The 15,682-nt window shown below is 50.2% G+C and overlaps 1 protein-coding gene across 1 annotated transcript in view; it reads left to right on the top strand.

The window, feature by feature from the left end:
• Nucleotides 1–15,682, top strand: part of PTPN5 (protein tyrosine phosphatase non-receptor type 5) — a 55,184-nt gene that overhangs the window by 24,195 nt on the left and 15,307 nt on the right. The gene's annotated exons all lie outside the window — the stretch shown is intronic.

The following is a 15,682-nucleotide window of genomic DNA, read 5'->3' as shown; positions in this document are numbered from 1 at the left end:
TATAACAAATACCCATTGTAGAAATATTAGAAAATAAAGACAAGAGAAAAAGAAAAATCACCATAATCCTGTAACACTACACACATTTTCACATCTCCCTTTCCAAACCTTTTTGTTAAGAAATAACCAATTCTGAATTCTAATTTTGAACTCTCAAACCTGTAGCTTGTCAGAAACCTCATGATTGGCAAGGAACCTTAGAGTGTCGAGTCTTCAGTGACCCTCTTTAAGACAGACATGGAAAACAACTCGGTGTGACTCTAAAGCCATGACTCTTTAATAAGTGGTTGTATTTTCACCCCATGAGCAGTTGCCCAAGCTACGGATGAAGTTCCTCCAGTCTCCCACTGAGCATTGAGCCCTTCAGTATAATTCTCACCTTATCCAGTAGGGGGTGCCATTGCTCAAAACACTTAGGACGGCCTGTTGAGATGGGCTAGGATGGATGCCACTGCACCAGTGTCGTTGTGGGACCCAAAACAGCTAGCTTGAGGACTAGACTTCTCCAAAGGGATGTACGAGCTGTCTGCAAACATCTGAAAGGCTGTCTTGTGAAGGGGACGGCATATTCATTCTGTGTGTGTCTTATGAAGAGGGCATAAATCCAATACATAGAAATTTAAAAGAGGCCTGTTGGCCCACGGGATGCAGAACTTTCTTTTTGACTCTAAAAATAGTCCAGTCATTGAACTTGATAATGCAGGAGAAAATGAGTGTTCCATCACTGGAGGTATTCAAGTATTGTCTGGATAGACACTGGAGAGGAAATTTCCACAGTGGGTGGGAGGTCGAGGTGACAGCGCAAGTCCCTTTCAGCTATTAAACAGTTCTGTGATTCAGATATGAGTCATAGAATTCAGAGATGATTCTACAACCAGGGATGGCCCCAGTGGCTAGAAAAAAATCCACAGAAAATAGGACACCGTGTATAGGAGTCCAGAGAGTAGCATGGTGTGGAGGAAAGAGCATGGGGTCTGGTCTTGGAGTCTGGCTGTTCTGCACACAGGCTGTGTGTTTATGGACAAGTCATGTAACCCGCTGGTCCTGCAGTCCTTTATTTGCAAATGGAAACAGCAACAGTATGAACATTTATCCTCACAAGGAAAATAAATGTAATCACACAAGCATTCATTCAACAAATGCTTATTGAGCATGTACTATGTGTCAGGTGCTGTACTAGGTGCTAGGGATATAGTGGTAAGTATGACAGACAAGGTCCCTGCCCTGCTTTGAGCTGCTTCTGGAAAATGGGATGAAGCCACCGCAGAGAGGCTACAGTAATAAGCGTGATTTGTTTAATTCCAACCTTCTCTCCCATTCCTCCCCAAAAGCCAACAACCAGAATAGAATCAAAGAGGAGTATTGGTCATCTCCGCTGGACCTGGCACATTGCCTACCTTGTGCCAGGCACTGTGCTAAATGCTTTCACATGTATGCAAAGGTGCAGTAGCACCAGCAGGTTATCTGAGAATTCAGCTCATTTCTGATACTGTCTCCCAGGAGATAGCATCAGATTCCACAGGTAAAGGGCTCAATCCCACAAGTCTGCCCTCTACTTCAGACGCCAGTTGCAAGCCCAGGTTGTTACCTGCAGTTCTGACCGACTGGCTATATATCAGAGGTTCCCACAACCCTCTCCTCAGGTTCAATTAATGTGCTAGAAAGGCTCACAAAACTCAGAGAAACATTTTAGTTACTAGATTACTGGTTTATTTTAAAAGGCTATTAAAGGATATAGATGACCATCCAGTTGGAAGAGATGCATAAGGCAAGGCAAGGGGCGCAGAGCCCCCATACCCTCTCCCAGCACCACTCTCCCCACCTCTCCATGCGCTCACCCGGAAGCTCTCCAGGTCCCGTCCTTTGGGATGTTTCTGGAGGCTTTATTACATAAACATCGTGGATTAAATCATTGGCCATTGGCGAATGATTCAACCCCCAGCCCCTCTCCCTGGAGGTCGGATCTGGGACTGGAGAGTTCCAGTGCTCTAATCACATGGTTGGTTCTCCTGGCAACCAGCCCCCACCCTTGGGTGGGATCCAAAAGTCACCTTCCCTGAAACATTTTCAGGAACTAAGGACAAGAGACCAAATATGATCCCACTGCTCTAGTAGCTCAGGAAATTCCAAAGACTTTGGGAGCTGTGAGTTAGGAACTGTGGCTGAAGACCAAATATATATGAGAGATATATATTTTAGTCATCTGAATGATGAATTATATATTTCTGATAAATCATAATATCACAACCTATATCTCATGCAGTCCTCTCTGCTACCCTAGGAAGTCGGTATTATTTGCTATCACCATCTCATAGAAGAAAGGACCAAGGTCCAGGGAGGTTGGAGGGTCTGTCCGGGTTCATCCAGTGTTCAGCAGAGTGAGGAGTCCCTCCAGGCAGTTTCCTTCCAGAGCCCAGGCTCCTGGCCGCTACCCCATTCTGCCTTCCTTGTCGCCATTGAGCCATTATGATCTTCTGGCACCCTGTGGACTGAGGCAGGAAGAACTAAGGTATGTCTGTCCCCAGGGAGGAGTTTGGAGGAGCTGGCCGATGTCACTGTGCCTGTCCCTATCTGTGTCCTTCCTCTGGAAAGCCCGCCTGCCAGGGGCCAGGCAAGTTATATGCCCTTCTAGGCACCCATGACGCTGTCTTCATATGATACTGAAATAACTTTTTGTCTGTTTCCTCCATGGGACCGTGAGCTCTTTGAAGGCAACTACCTCTCTATTCCATCCTCCATGGCAACATTCATTCACTCATTTCTTCATCCATTTACTCAGTATTCACTGACCACTTCCATGTGTTGGGCACTCTGTAAGCACTGGAGTTTCAACAATGAAGCAACCTGAGAAAATTTCCCACCCTTACAGGACAGTATTGTGCCCTAGTTAAGAGCAGGCATCCTGGACCCAGGCGTAGCTCCACCATTTACCATTGGGGTGATCCTGGGCAAGCTGCTTAACCTCTCTGCCTTCCATTTACAAAATGGCAAGAATAACATTCACTACCATGTACAGTTGTTGGAGGATTAAATGGAGCTCAGAACAATGCCTGGAATGTGGCAAGTGACATAGGCATTTGCTATTAAGGGAAAGATAGGCAATAAATAAGTAAAATATATAGTATAGCAGATGGTGATAAGTGCTGTGGAGAAAATTAAAGCCAAAAAGGGGGAGGTGGGAAAGGACAGGGACTGGGTGGCCGGGGGCGGGGGGCAGGGGGATGGTTGGCATTGTAAATAGGGTGGTCCTGGAACCTGGTAAGGAGTAGACTTCCACGGTGCTCATCAGCCAAAACCACCAACCTAAGCTGCACCTTGGACATAAAAGGAGATGGAGGCATACAGGCCCAGAGACCTGGGGCATTGGGCCTTTAGAATGAGCCCATGGACACTGCAAGCAGTTGCATAATGATGATGTAAAAATACAGCCCTCGAGTAATCTCTCCCCCTCCCAGCTGTCTTCCCCACTGGGCGAGACTAAGAGGCAAGGCAGAGTGAGGACCAGCCATGCCTGGGTGACTCACTCATTCCCACAGGAGCTGCCAGGCGGGGGGCGACATGGCCAACACTCCCGGGGCCACGGTCACCCAGACCCTAGCCAGCATCATCCAGTCCTCCCAGACTGAGATTTCTGGGTGAAAACATCCTCAGGCATCAGGCAGCCCACAGCTGCCCCCGGGGCAGGCATGCTCACTCGCACGCCCGGAGGCGTTCCACACAGGCGCACACACACTCATGTCTGCTGTCACTTGTCACGGCCTCGTGCTCACGTATGCATGTGCACACACCCACACGCAGTCCCCTGGGCACGTGCAGCTCCCGCACCTATGAGTCTTCTTCCTCTTGCACACCCAGGACCTCTTAACTCCATCACCCTGTCATCCACCCCTTTCCGCTAGAGATGCTTCTTAGAGATGGACACGCTTGTTCTCTGTTTCCTCTTTAGGTCTCATTCTTTCCTGCAACGACGCCCCCTTCTCCTGCACATGCAGATAAGCAGGCACATTCCTGCCCTCCCTCACTGCACGCAGTTCCTAGGTACTGTGGTGGGCACGGTGTATCTCCAGGTCCGTGCACGGGCATACACAGGTTTCTCCTCTCGCGTGCGCACGCGCTTTTTCACGTGCTCACCCTCCTTTGCTCTTGCACTCCCCCTCACTTGCTCGCTTCCTCCCTCATTTTCTTGCTCACAGTCACCCAAACACATTTAAACATTCAAACTCACACTCTCTCCCCTTCTGTGTGTAGGTGTTCACATTTGCGAGAAAGCAGGCAACCCTGCTGATGCTGGGACCTCTGCTCCTGCCCGAATAGCACCAGTGCAGGCCTAGCCTGGGACCAGCAGCTTCCTCAGGGATACAGGGCAGGGGAAGGAGGTGAATAAGGCAGCAGTAGGTGCTGGTGATGGCATGACGTCACCACGTTGCTCACAGCGTCTCCAGCGGGCAGGTTCATGAGCAGGCCTGCTCCTAATGTTTGCAGGGACCAAGGTCAGACTGCCGTTGGGGCCCCTCGTGGGGCACCACCCCCTGCTCAGTCCTGCACTGGGAGGGCCCTCGTCTGAATGCATGGGGGCACGTCAGTCTGTGCCTGCAAGTATGGTTCACACTCCACCCTGCTAGCTGACACTTGGCCACCCCTCAGACCTAAATATACCCCCGGGGAAGACCACGTCCCTGCTCAGAAGCGTGTACGTGCATTCATGAAGGCTTCAGGCCATTCGGGCAGAGAGTTCTGGAGTCCTCGTAACCAGAGCATGGCCTGGAAAGCGGGGCGTGGGCACACCTCCTGGGCCCTGGGGGCCTCTTGCTCCATGGGGAGTGGCATGACCAGAGGAGAGGGAGCCCAGGGGCCAGATCTAAGGACCACACTGCTTTGGGGAATAAGGTGCTCCCAAAGGCCTCCTACAGCCGGCAGCTGGTTGGAGCCATGGCAGTCCCCGCCACCCTGAGATTTAAGTGTGTTATGATCAGCTGGGTCTATGCAAGGCTGTGAGTAGCCACTGAAGGCCTGAGTAGGTCATTGCCCCTTTGGTAGGAACAGCTGACTTCTCCACACCTTAAGTCCTGGTGCTTTGAAGGCTACCCCCAGCCCGGCCCTAGGCTCTGTACCATCATGGATATCAGATGGACCCTCCTCTGAGGAGGTCAAAGTCTAGGTCTCAGCAAGAGACCACTGTCCATCCGGGGTGGTCTTTTATAAAGTAAAGGGAAGGCCTGTATTGAGGAAATCTTTGTTATCTTAATCATGCAGTGACTACCCCTGGTCATCAGGGATAGTCAGGCCATAGCTTTCACAGCCATCCCACCATGACATGGATGAGGTCTTCGCCAGAAGCCAACGAGGGCTGATTGAAAAGGCAGCCTGACACTGTTATTGATTCAGCAGGCGTTTATTGAACATCCACTTTGTGCCCAGTGCTGTACCAGGTACTGATGATACAGCAAATAGCAGGAGAGACCTGGTCCCTGCTCTCAGGAGGACAGGGTACCATGGAAGTGTGCAACAATAACATTACGTTATCTTGGGCGGGTTCGGCTGGGGGGGGCAGTCAGGGAAGGCTTCCTGGAAGAAGTGGCCTTTAAACTGTGAAGGATGAGTAGGGTCCTGGCTCATGTCTTGAGGAACCAGCTATCAAAGCATCTTAAGGAACAGGTTAACCTCAGAATGGGCCTTATCCCCCACCTGCTAATGCTTGTTCTCACAGAGCCCCCTGATCTGGTGCCTGGTACTGGTTCAGATGGTCTGGGACCAGGTGCAGGAGCCCAGATGGACAAACGTAGAGAAGACAAACTTGGAAACAGTATCATTACTGAGATGTTACTTGTGCCTCTCAACGCTCAGCAGCTTAGGTGCTGTTGACTTTTAGTTCTTTAATTGATGGCTCTGTTTTCATTCGGGACTTTTAATGCATTGAGGGGTGTTTATGTGGCCAATGGTACTATGAATTGTCTTTGAGACTTTCGGATAGAAATTAAAGAAAGGCAAACAACACCATCCAGATGTGCTGAGAACCCTAATTTAGAGAGTAGTCCGTAACGATACCACTGTATTGAGAAGAAATGTACCAACCCAGGTACTCACTGATCAGCGATGGTAGCAGTTAACTGTCCTCAGACACCAGGACAGATATGGAGGCAGGAGCCCATCTAGCTGGGTCTTGGGGTCCTGGAGGGGCAGTCAGACCTGGGTTCCAATCTCAGCTCTGCTGCTGACCAGCAGCTTGATCTCGGGTAAATAGTCTGATCACTTTGAGCTCCAAATTCTTCACTGCAAAATGAGGGTGATAATAGGATCTTCACAGACATTTTGGGAGGTTTAAATAAGCTGATGTGTGTGAAATGCTTACTACACAGTGCTCCATAAATGGTAGCTAATAATGATGGTGATGATTTTGCCAGGATGTGGAGTATAAACAACAACCAAAAAAACCTGTGCATGTTCCCAGGCATCAAGGGCCCAGGCATCAAGTCCCAGGCCAGACCTTCAGACGTGGAGTGTATAATATGGGTCTGTGGATCTTCCATGACTCCCCACCACATGCCACCACAGACACATAGAGGAGTGTTGTTTACTTGCAAAGTCAGGTGGGAAGAGGAGCCAGACTTGCTGGAGAGGCCAATCATCCATTTTCCTGTATAGAAACAGTTCTGACATTCCTGGGAGTTGCCTGGATGTATGATGAAACTACAAAGAGAGTGTGCAACTGGAAAAAAGAGGCCATCTGGTTCAGTCCCGTGCCTCCACCCAGGTTGATGCCCAAGCCCTTTCAGACAAATGGGCATCAATGTATAAGATATGCAGTGACAGATGCTGTCACCTTTCTCCTTGACCTGGCCCGGGGACTAAATACCCCAACTCCCAGGAACTTCTTTATACCTTAAAAACAAACAAACAAAAACAACAACCTCTTTCCTTCCATTTAAGCTCATTTCTTCTTTTCAAGACTCAGCATGTGCTTTGTTTATCTATTGCTGCCTAACCGTCTCAAAACTTACTGACTTAAAACAACCACCATTTTATTTGTTTATGATTCAGAGGGTCATGAGGGGCTCAGCTGGGGGGTTCTTCTGTTCCCTATGGCTTCAACTGAGGTCATTCACTCAGCTGTATTCACCTGGTGCTGGGCTGGAATAGAAGGTCCAAGAAAGCTTTTCTTACATGTCTGGCACCTTGGTGTGAATACCAGGAAAGGGGGATCACTAGGGCACCCTGGAGGCTGTCTACCATACTGCTTAAGAATTGCATCCTTGAAATTCGAAAAGGCATATTCTCAGGATATGCCTGTACAGTTGTCCCTCCATATCCACAGCTGTGGAAGCCGCAGATACAGAGAGCCAACTGTATACAGAAAGGTGGGGGGAAAAATCCACCCACAGAGAGAGAAAAAAACACCAGAAAATATACCTAAAGGAAACCAGTGCCTTTCTCAGTGTGGTAGGATCATGGATGACTTGGGGTTCATTTATGCTTTTATGGGTTTTTTTCCCTCATATTTTCCAAAATCATTTTTAAAAGATTGGCCATCTGGGACTTCCCTGGTGATCTGGTGGTTAAGACCCCGCACTTCCACTGCAGGGGTGTGGGTTCGATCCCTGGTCGGGGAACTAAGATCCTGCATGCTGCGCGGCATGGCCAATATTTATTAATCCTCGCCAGGCAAGAGTGGTAGCTGGGGATCATGGGGGCCCCCTGGGGTGAGTCACCTCCCTCCAGGTTGGGTTGCTCAGCAGGGCAGGCACAGAGTCGGGGGCTGACCCAACCCCAGGGATCTTAATGGGGGCTGGTTAATCCTTTGGGGGCATCGGTGGAGACAGTCACCAAGGCATAGAATCCCTCCCCCCACCCCATAGAAAGCCAACGAAATGACTCACGTCATGTCCTGTTGGTGAACCAGTTCAGAGAAGGGGAGACTCAGGGGTCCTTGACAGGCAGCTCTGTTTCACTAAGTCCATGAGTCCTTCAGTGGGTGTCCGTTCCCAGGGCAGGAGGAACAAGTTCTCGCTCTGTAATTCTCCCAGTTCCAGGACACAGACGGGATGGAGGGCCCTCTGCTTTCGTTCATTCTTTCCCCATTGGACCTTGGCCCCCCCTCCAACTCAACTGGTTTTGTTTTTACCTGGGGGAGGAGGAGGTAGTGACTGGTGGTAGGTTCAGAGCTATCAGTCATACTCCTCTGTGGCCTTGCTTTCTTCACGGGTCCCCGCAGTGCCCCTCTCTGGTTTCATTCACTGATTTTTTCTCTTTTGTCTCCCACCACCAGGTCCCTTCTCTCCACAGTTAGTGTGTTCTAACGTGTTTAAGGCGTATTTTGTGCGTTTCTGTGTGCTCTTGCAGAATGAATGGCAATATGTCGTGTGTATATATTTTTAAAATTTGTGTCTATTGTGTTCGGTCTCATTCTTTTCGCTCAGCCGTGTTTCTGAGGTCCTTCCATGGTGCCATATGTCCTCTGATCCTTTGCTTCTAAGGGCTGCAAAGTATTCCCCAGTGTGTCCCTGGACACGGCCTACCAGCTTCCCCAAGTGATGGGAATGTAGGTGCCCCACTCCTCCCACCCCACCGCAGATAGCACAGGAGGGAGCTTCGGCTTACAGCTTATGTGTTTCCTAGGACTAGGTAAGAATGTTTTGGAGCAGAAGCACGCATTTCCAGAGTTTTCTACTTCCCAGATTGGTTCCAACAGAGGATCTGGAACACAGAGAACCAGGAGGAAATGGTGTGGGTGGTACCTAGGGAGATACACAGGGGACAGAGCATGCTGGGCCTTTATTGATGGCCATGGCAGGGATTTTGGCCTTTATTCTCAGAACAAGGGGAAGCCATTGAACGAAACTAAAGCAGGGGCTCAGATTTGTTTTTTTAAAAAAGGCAACTGTGGATCTTTAGCCTTAGAAGGGCCCTTAAAGACCCCTAGGCACACTCTGAATTTACAGAAGGCCTCTGAGGCTCATAAAGGCAGTGAGATGCCCAGGGTCACACAGCCCACTCCTCACAGAGCTAGAACTGCTACCCAGGCCTCTTGACGCTGCCAGTGTTGTGAGCCTCCCCAGTTACTGAGGGCAACAGCCCCTGGAGGGTTGGAATTTGTCAGCATATCTGTCCTGGGGGTTCTTGGTTGGCTCTTGCTCACCTCCTATCCCCTGGACTTTCCTAGACCTCTGAGAGCATTTACCAGGACCCACCAAGCAACCCCAAACCAGGACCCAGCCTTCTGCTGTCAGGGAGGGAGGCCTCAGACGTTCAGATACCTACAGGCAGCCCCTGTGAGACATCCCATGCTGGCTTAATGAGTGAAAACTGAACCAGAGGGTTAAAGACATGTGTGCCAATCCTGATTCTGCCTCTTGCTCTCTGGACCTCAGTTTCCTCATCTGTAAAATGGGAGAGTGGAGCAAGAGGCTCTCCCAATTCTGTCCCTCCCTCCCCACATGTTTGGGCTTAAGTCTCAGGCACTAGGGACCTCTGGTACCCACTGCCCAGGGCCTCTCTGTTGGTTATTTTAGTTCTCACCGTGGGCTGCGGGGAGGGGGTAGCTGCACCCTCAGAGTTTCATTGACCCTTTTCACCCTTGTACTTCTGGGCCTCCGCTCCAGAGAGGCACAAAGAACTGAGCCTTTGTTTGCAGCAACAAAGCTGTTTGCAATTTCAGATAGAACCATTTTATTATATCCCATCCAAAGAGTACTTGAGTTGCCTTTTGTTTTGAAAGCTTGTTAGCATTTCAGATTTAATTAACTGAGAGAGCAAAGCTGCCCCACTTCCTCCACCCCCGGCCCATGCCCACTCCATCCACTGACCCCAGGTGCCAGTCGGCAGCCTCAAAGCCCTCGCCCACGTGGGGGCAGGGCACCCACTGTCCTCCTGAGGGGCTCACCTGGCAGATGAAAGGGACCTGGTCCTGTTGCCTGTCCCTCATGCTCCCTCCCCTCCCCTCTTCCCCCTCCTCTCTCAATTCTGCTGCTGCTTACTGAGCGTTCACCGTGCGCCAGGCACCAGGCTAAGCACTGGGCATTTTTTACCTTATGGCATCCTCAGACCCCAGCCAGCGAGGCTTAGTGGATCTGTTGTCCAGAGGAGAGATTGCGTCACACAGGTAGTAAATGGCACAGTCGGGCTTCAAAGCTAAGTCTGGGTGACTCCAGAGCTTTGGCTAGGAGCCCCCCCACAGAGCTTCCTCCCCAGAAACAAGGCACTTGTAGGGACAGCAAGAGCTGCAGTGCTGACTGGCTAGGGCCAGGTCCTGGAGATCGTTCTTGTCACAGATGTACCTCCTTTTATTGCGCTTCGCTTGATTGCGCTTCACAGGTACTGCGGTTTTCATAAACTGAAGGTTTGTGGCAACCCTGCGTTGAGCAAGTCTGTCGGCACCATTTTTCCAATAGTGTTTTTTTTTTTAATTAATTAATTTATTTATTTATGGCTGTGTTGGGTCTTTGTTTCTGTGCGAGGGCTTTCTCTAGTTGTGTCAAGTGGGGGCCACTCTTCATCGCGGTGCGCGGACCTCTCACTATCGCAGCCTCTCTTGTTGCGGAGCACAGGCTCCAGACACGCAGGCTCAGTAATTGTGGCTCACGGGCCCAGTTGCTCCGCAGCATGTAGGATCTTCCCAGACCAGGGCTCGAACCCACATCCCCTGCATTGGCAGGCAGATTCCCAACCACTGCGCCACCAGGGAAGCCCCAATAGTGTTTTTTTTAAATGCAGGTGTGTACATTGTTCTTTTAGACATAATGCTACTGCATACTTAATAGACTACAGTAGAGTACAGACGTAACTTTTATATGGACTGGGAAACCGAAAATTTCGTGTGACTTGCTTTATTGCAGTATTTGCTTTATTGCAGCGGCCTGGAACCAAACCAGTAGTGTCTCTGATGTACTTGGAAATCTGCCACCCACGAGCATCCACACACTGGTCCCATTCTCAGCTCTTGACGTGCCCCCTTCCCTAGCACAGCCCCCTCAGGTGTCTGCAGACAGGCCCCCCACCGCCTCCACTCCCCTCCATCCCCACAGTGAGGTAAGAGCAGTAATCCTATAAACAAGTGTCCGTGTCTAAGGGTGGGGTTTCAGACACAGTGATGGGCTGTGGAGCCCAGCACCATCTCCCACAGAGATGACGCTGTACTTGTGAACACATGGAGGGTCAGGAGTGTTGGAGATTTCTTCAAGATGCTGTGGTGTGGAGAGCTGATCACCTGAGCTAGTCTCATCTGGTGGGTTGGTTAATGGTATGGGCTCTGGCCGCAGGCTTCCCGGGTTCTAGTCTTAGCTTCCACCTATTGTTAGCTGACTTGGCCAAGCGACTTAACGCCCGTGTGCCTCAGTTACTTCATCTGTAAAATGGGAGTAAGAGCAGTACCTTCTAGCATTGTTGTGAGGATTAAATGGGTTAATATACGTGACGCACTTAGTGAGCGCTCAGTACGTGTTAGCCCTCAGTGGTCCTGGCTCTACGTTTGGCTGACTGTTGACCTACAGCAAGCCACTTTCCCTCTCGGCCTCAGTTTCCCCATCTGAGAAACCAGCAGACTAGACCAGATGCCCCTCAAGGCTGGTCTGACTCTGCCCATCAGTGGTTCTAGAAGCCCGGGCAGGGCTGAGTGTGATGTTCTGTTGGTCAGCGCCCCCATGGCTACATGGGCATGGTGGGGAGGTCCCTCCTGGCCACGTTTGGGAAGAGAAGAAAAGCTGAATGGGACAAGAGCTCCCTCCTCATGTAAAGAGAAGCGGGCCAGCCTTGCGGTTCCAGTTCCGCGGCTGGCAGCTCCAAGGATGAGTCACCAACAGGAACAGCCATGTTCTCGGGCTCAGGCGGGGCCGGCCCCGGGGCACACCATGGCTGCAGAGTTTAATGGTGGGATTTGGGTGCCAGGTGACGGGAGAGGGATCGTGGTGTTTCCACATGCCCAAGGTAAACCCTCAAGGCCACTTGCCTGTGCGCCTTACCCAGGGCCCCTAGAGCTCTGGCCCAGGATGCAGAGCTCCTGCCTTCCAGTGTTCCTTCCTTTCATAAGATACGGCCTTTGAGGAGCCGGGATCTGGCACAAAAGCTGCACCGCCACCCCCATGCAGCTGGTTAGGGTTCAAGGATCCCCAGACACAGGGACTCCCTCCCTCCCAGGTTCTCATCATCTCCCTGCCTTTGCTGCAGTGACCTCTCCTGAGAAGCAGTTTGGCAAAGCGGAAAGACCACTTGGCGTCAGGAAGGCCTGGGTTTGCATCTCGGGTCTGCACGTACTTGGGCAAGCCACTGAACCTCGCTCAGCCCGATTTCCATGCCTGGAAAATCCCTTTCACCCCATGCAGGAAGCAGGCCCGAGAGGAGCCCAGTGTTCTGTCACTGTCAGCAAGCTGCCTCTGAGTCAGGGCTTCGTGCACGGCAAAGCAGCTACCTTGCTGTGAACTATTGAAAAGCCAGTCCTTGACACAAGCAGCCGCCTCTCACCGGCAAAACGGGGCTGATGATGCCAATGTCTACCTCACAGAGAAGCAAAAGGAACTGCGTGTGCACAAGCGCTTTGGGAGCTGCACAGGGCCTACCCAAGAGATCTGGCATTCTCATTCTGGAGCAAGACAGTGAGTGGAAGGGTGGGCAGGGTGAGGAGAAGGGCTGGCGTGATCTCTAGGAGCAGGACCTAGAGGACAAAGGACAAAGGAGCCCAGGACCTCTGTGGTCCATGAGGGCGGGCACTGTGTTGTTCACTGCTGTATCCACAGAGCCTAGCCTGGTGCTTGGCAAAGTATTGATATATAAGCGGTGCTCAGTAAATGTGTTGGGCTCACACATGAATGAGCAGAGACTAAAATCAGCCCAGTTCTCCACCTCCCCACTTCTACCACCTGATCACAGACCTCTGCTCCCCACCCCTGAGATCACGGGTTCTTAACCTGAGGTCCGTGGATCCCCTCCAGAATTACAGGCAGAATATAGTGTGTGTGAGAAGAAGGATCTTCCTGAGTAAAGAAATGTTAGATTTCTGCCCAGAAAAGCTTTTAAATAAACCCTGCTCTGAAAGGTAGGCATCTACCAGGCACTCAGTTGGACTCATCCAGCCTCCAGGGCTGCCGGACACCCTGTGGGTTTAAAAACAAAAAACAGCTTCCACCCTTGTCTCTGAGAGGTGCATACAGGGCCCCGCCAGCCTGCAGTTTTTCTTCTGCCCCCTTAAGGTGCCAGGCTGTTAACCTGCCATCTTTCATATGCAAAAGTGATGTCAGGGGGCCTGTCTTCTGAGTGGCTGCTCTCTGGCTGGGTGGGTCTCACAGAGACTTGCACTCACTCTCAATCTCTTCCAGTCCCCCCACATGCCATTTAGGTGGGACAGGTGAAAGTCGGGGTCCTGAACCTGGGAATATTAAGCAGGCCTCATAATATCTGAACTCAGAACAGTGCCCTCTTTTTAAAAATATTTTTCCTCACTACAAATAAATATATGTATATACATATATATTTATCTCTATACGTATGTGCCTATTTACTTATTGGAGGAAATTTAGAATCTATAAACAGGGACTTCTCTGGTGGTGCAGTGGTTAAGAATCAGCCTGCCAATGCAGGGGACATAGGTTCGATCCCTGGTCCGGGAAGATCCCACATGCCGTGGAGCAGCTAAGCCCGTGCACCCCAACTACTGCACCTGCGCTCTAGAGCCTGCGAGCCACAACTACTGAGCCTGCGCACCACAACTACTGAAGCCCGCGTGCCTAGAGCCCGTGCTTCTCAACAAGAGAAGCCACTGCAATGAGAAGCCCGTGCATGGCAACAAAGAGTAGCCCCGCTCGCCTCAACTAGATAAAGCCTGTGCACAGCAATGAAGACCTAACACAGCCAAAAATAAAAATAAAGAATATGTAAACAATGAAAAAAATCACTCTATTCTCACCCTCCTCCAAAGAACTATTGTTACTACTACCTGTCTTCTGTTCTTCCCATTTACCGTGTATGATGTTCATTAAACACTGCCTGTGTGCCCGGCGTCCAGTGTGCCGCACGCTTTCCAAGCACCACTTGAGTTAGCCTCTCGTCTTTCATCGGGGATTCTCCACCTTTTTATATGCTTTCTTAATTTTTAAGGCCAAGGAGAGCAGACTGTTTTGTAACCTTGCCTTTCTCGCTCCACACCATCGAAATTTCTTTCCCCATTATTAAATATTTATCTACAGAGTCATTACGAACGGCAGCGTGATGACGCTTTATTGCAGGCGGGTTCCAGGCTTCTCAGACCGGGGTGCATGTACCCCTGAGGGCAAAGCCACAGGATAAATGTAGAACATTTTCCTGAAGCACAAATTTGATTCCAAGCTTTGGGAGGAAAAAAGAAAACATTATTTTAAGATCAAAACAAGCACAGATATGCCATAGAATAGAATAAAGAACACCCATGAATTTTCAAACAAGGCAGCAAAATCCAGGATCATGTGACTTGCTGTTTTTCCCCAAAGACCCATGTCCCCTCTGCTCTAAGGATGGGAGAAACATCTAAGAAGCACTGTGTTCTCCCTCTTCTTACAGATAAGGAAACTGAGACCCAGGGGGGAGGAAGGATTGCCCAAAGTCCACAGTGTGTGTTACGAGCCAAGCCAGGTGGCCCCTGAGCTGTACCCCTCCTACCTGTCCGTATTTGCCGTCACACATCGACTGCTTTTTCTGAAGGTGTGGGTGGAGAACTTGCCACTCGGGTTATCAACCCTCTGCTTATCAATAGTGGAAACTCCTGGCTTCCCACGTGATCCATCTCTTAGCAGCGGCTGGATCTGAGATATCTGCTCCTGTGGTTAGTAACTGTAGCCTCCCTGGCAAAGGTAGAGGCCCTCAGGCTCTACCAGCACTTCGATTCTTCACGTAATGCACTGTATTGTAAACACTCATCCGCGGGTCTGTTTTACGCAGCTGACTTGAGCCTTTTGAAGGCAGGAGTTACGTGTTGTCATTATTATAATCTGATGTTTCTTGAGCAACTACTAGATGCCAGGTGCCAAGTTGGATGTTTCATCTATAGGATCTACCGTCTTCATCGCAGCTTTTCAAAGAATGTATTATCATCCTTGTTTATCACTTACCCATCATCGTTCACTCATTTAGGAAATATTGATTGTAGACTTACGTGCCAGGACTAGCGCTACATGTTGTGGACAGTCAGGATGAGCAAAACCAATACTGCTCTTGCCCTCGTGGAACTTACAGAGACTGGGGGAGATTATATTCAACAAATAATTTTGACAGACTGGAGTGAGTGTACTGTAGCTCAGAGCCTGTCCAAGTGCCTCACTTCAAACCCACCTCAACCACTTATTAGCCTCTCTGCACCTCATCTTTCTCTTCTGTAAAATGAGGATAATAGTAGTGCCAACTTCATAGGGTACCATGAAGAGTGAATAGATTAACATGTGCAGAGCACTCAAAGCAGGGCTGTGTGCTCGCCAGGTGTATTGTTGCTGCTGGTCGTATGAAGGAGAGGTGTGGGTTGCTGGGTGTGTGTGGTAGGGGAGCCCCTACTTTAGGAGGCAGCTGATTGAGTTCTACAAGATGATTAGGAGTCAACTTGGCAAAGTGTTTTGGGGACAGTTGAGGGGAGCAGGATGTTGGGGGAATGTTCCTGGCAAAGGGGACAGGATATGCAAAACATGGGGTGTGGGCTCACCCGAGGAACTGCCAAAGAGTGTGGCTGGACCACAGC

The sequence above is a fragment of the Neophocaena asiaeorientalis genome, unplaced genomic scaffold, assembly GCF_003031525.2.
Source record: "Neophocaena asiaeorientalis asiaeorientalis breed wild unplaced genomic scaffold, Neophocaena_asiaeorientalis_V1.1 scaffold230, whole genome shotgun sequence".
Lineage (NCBI taxonomy): Eukaryota > Metazoa > Chordata > Mammalia > Artiodactyla > Phocoenidae > Neophocaena > Neophocaena asiaeorientalis.
This window is presented reverse-complemented; position numbering and strand designations above follow the sequence as displayed.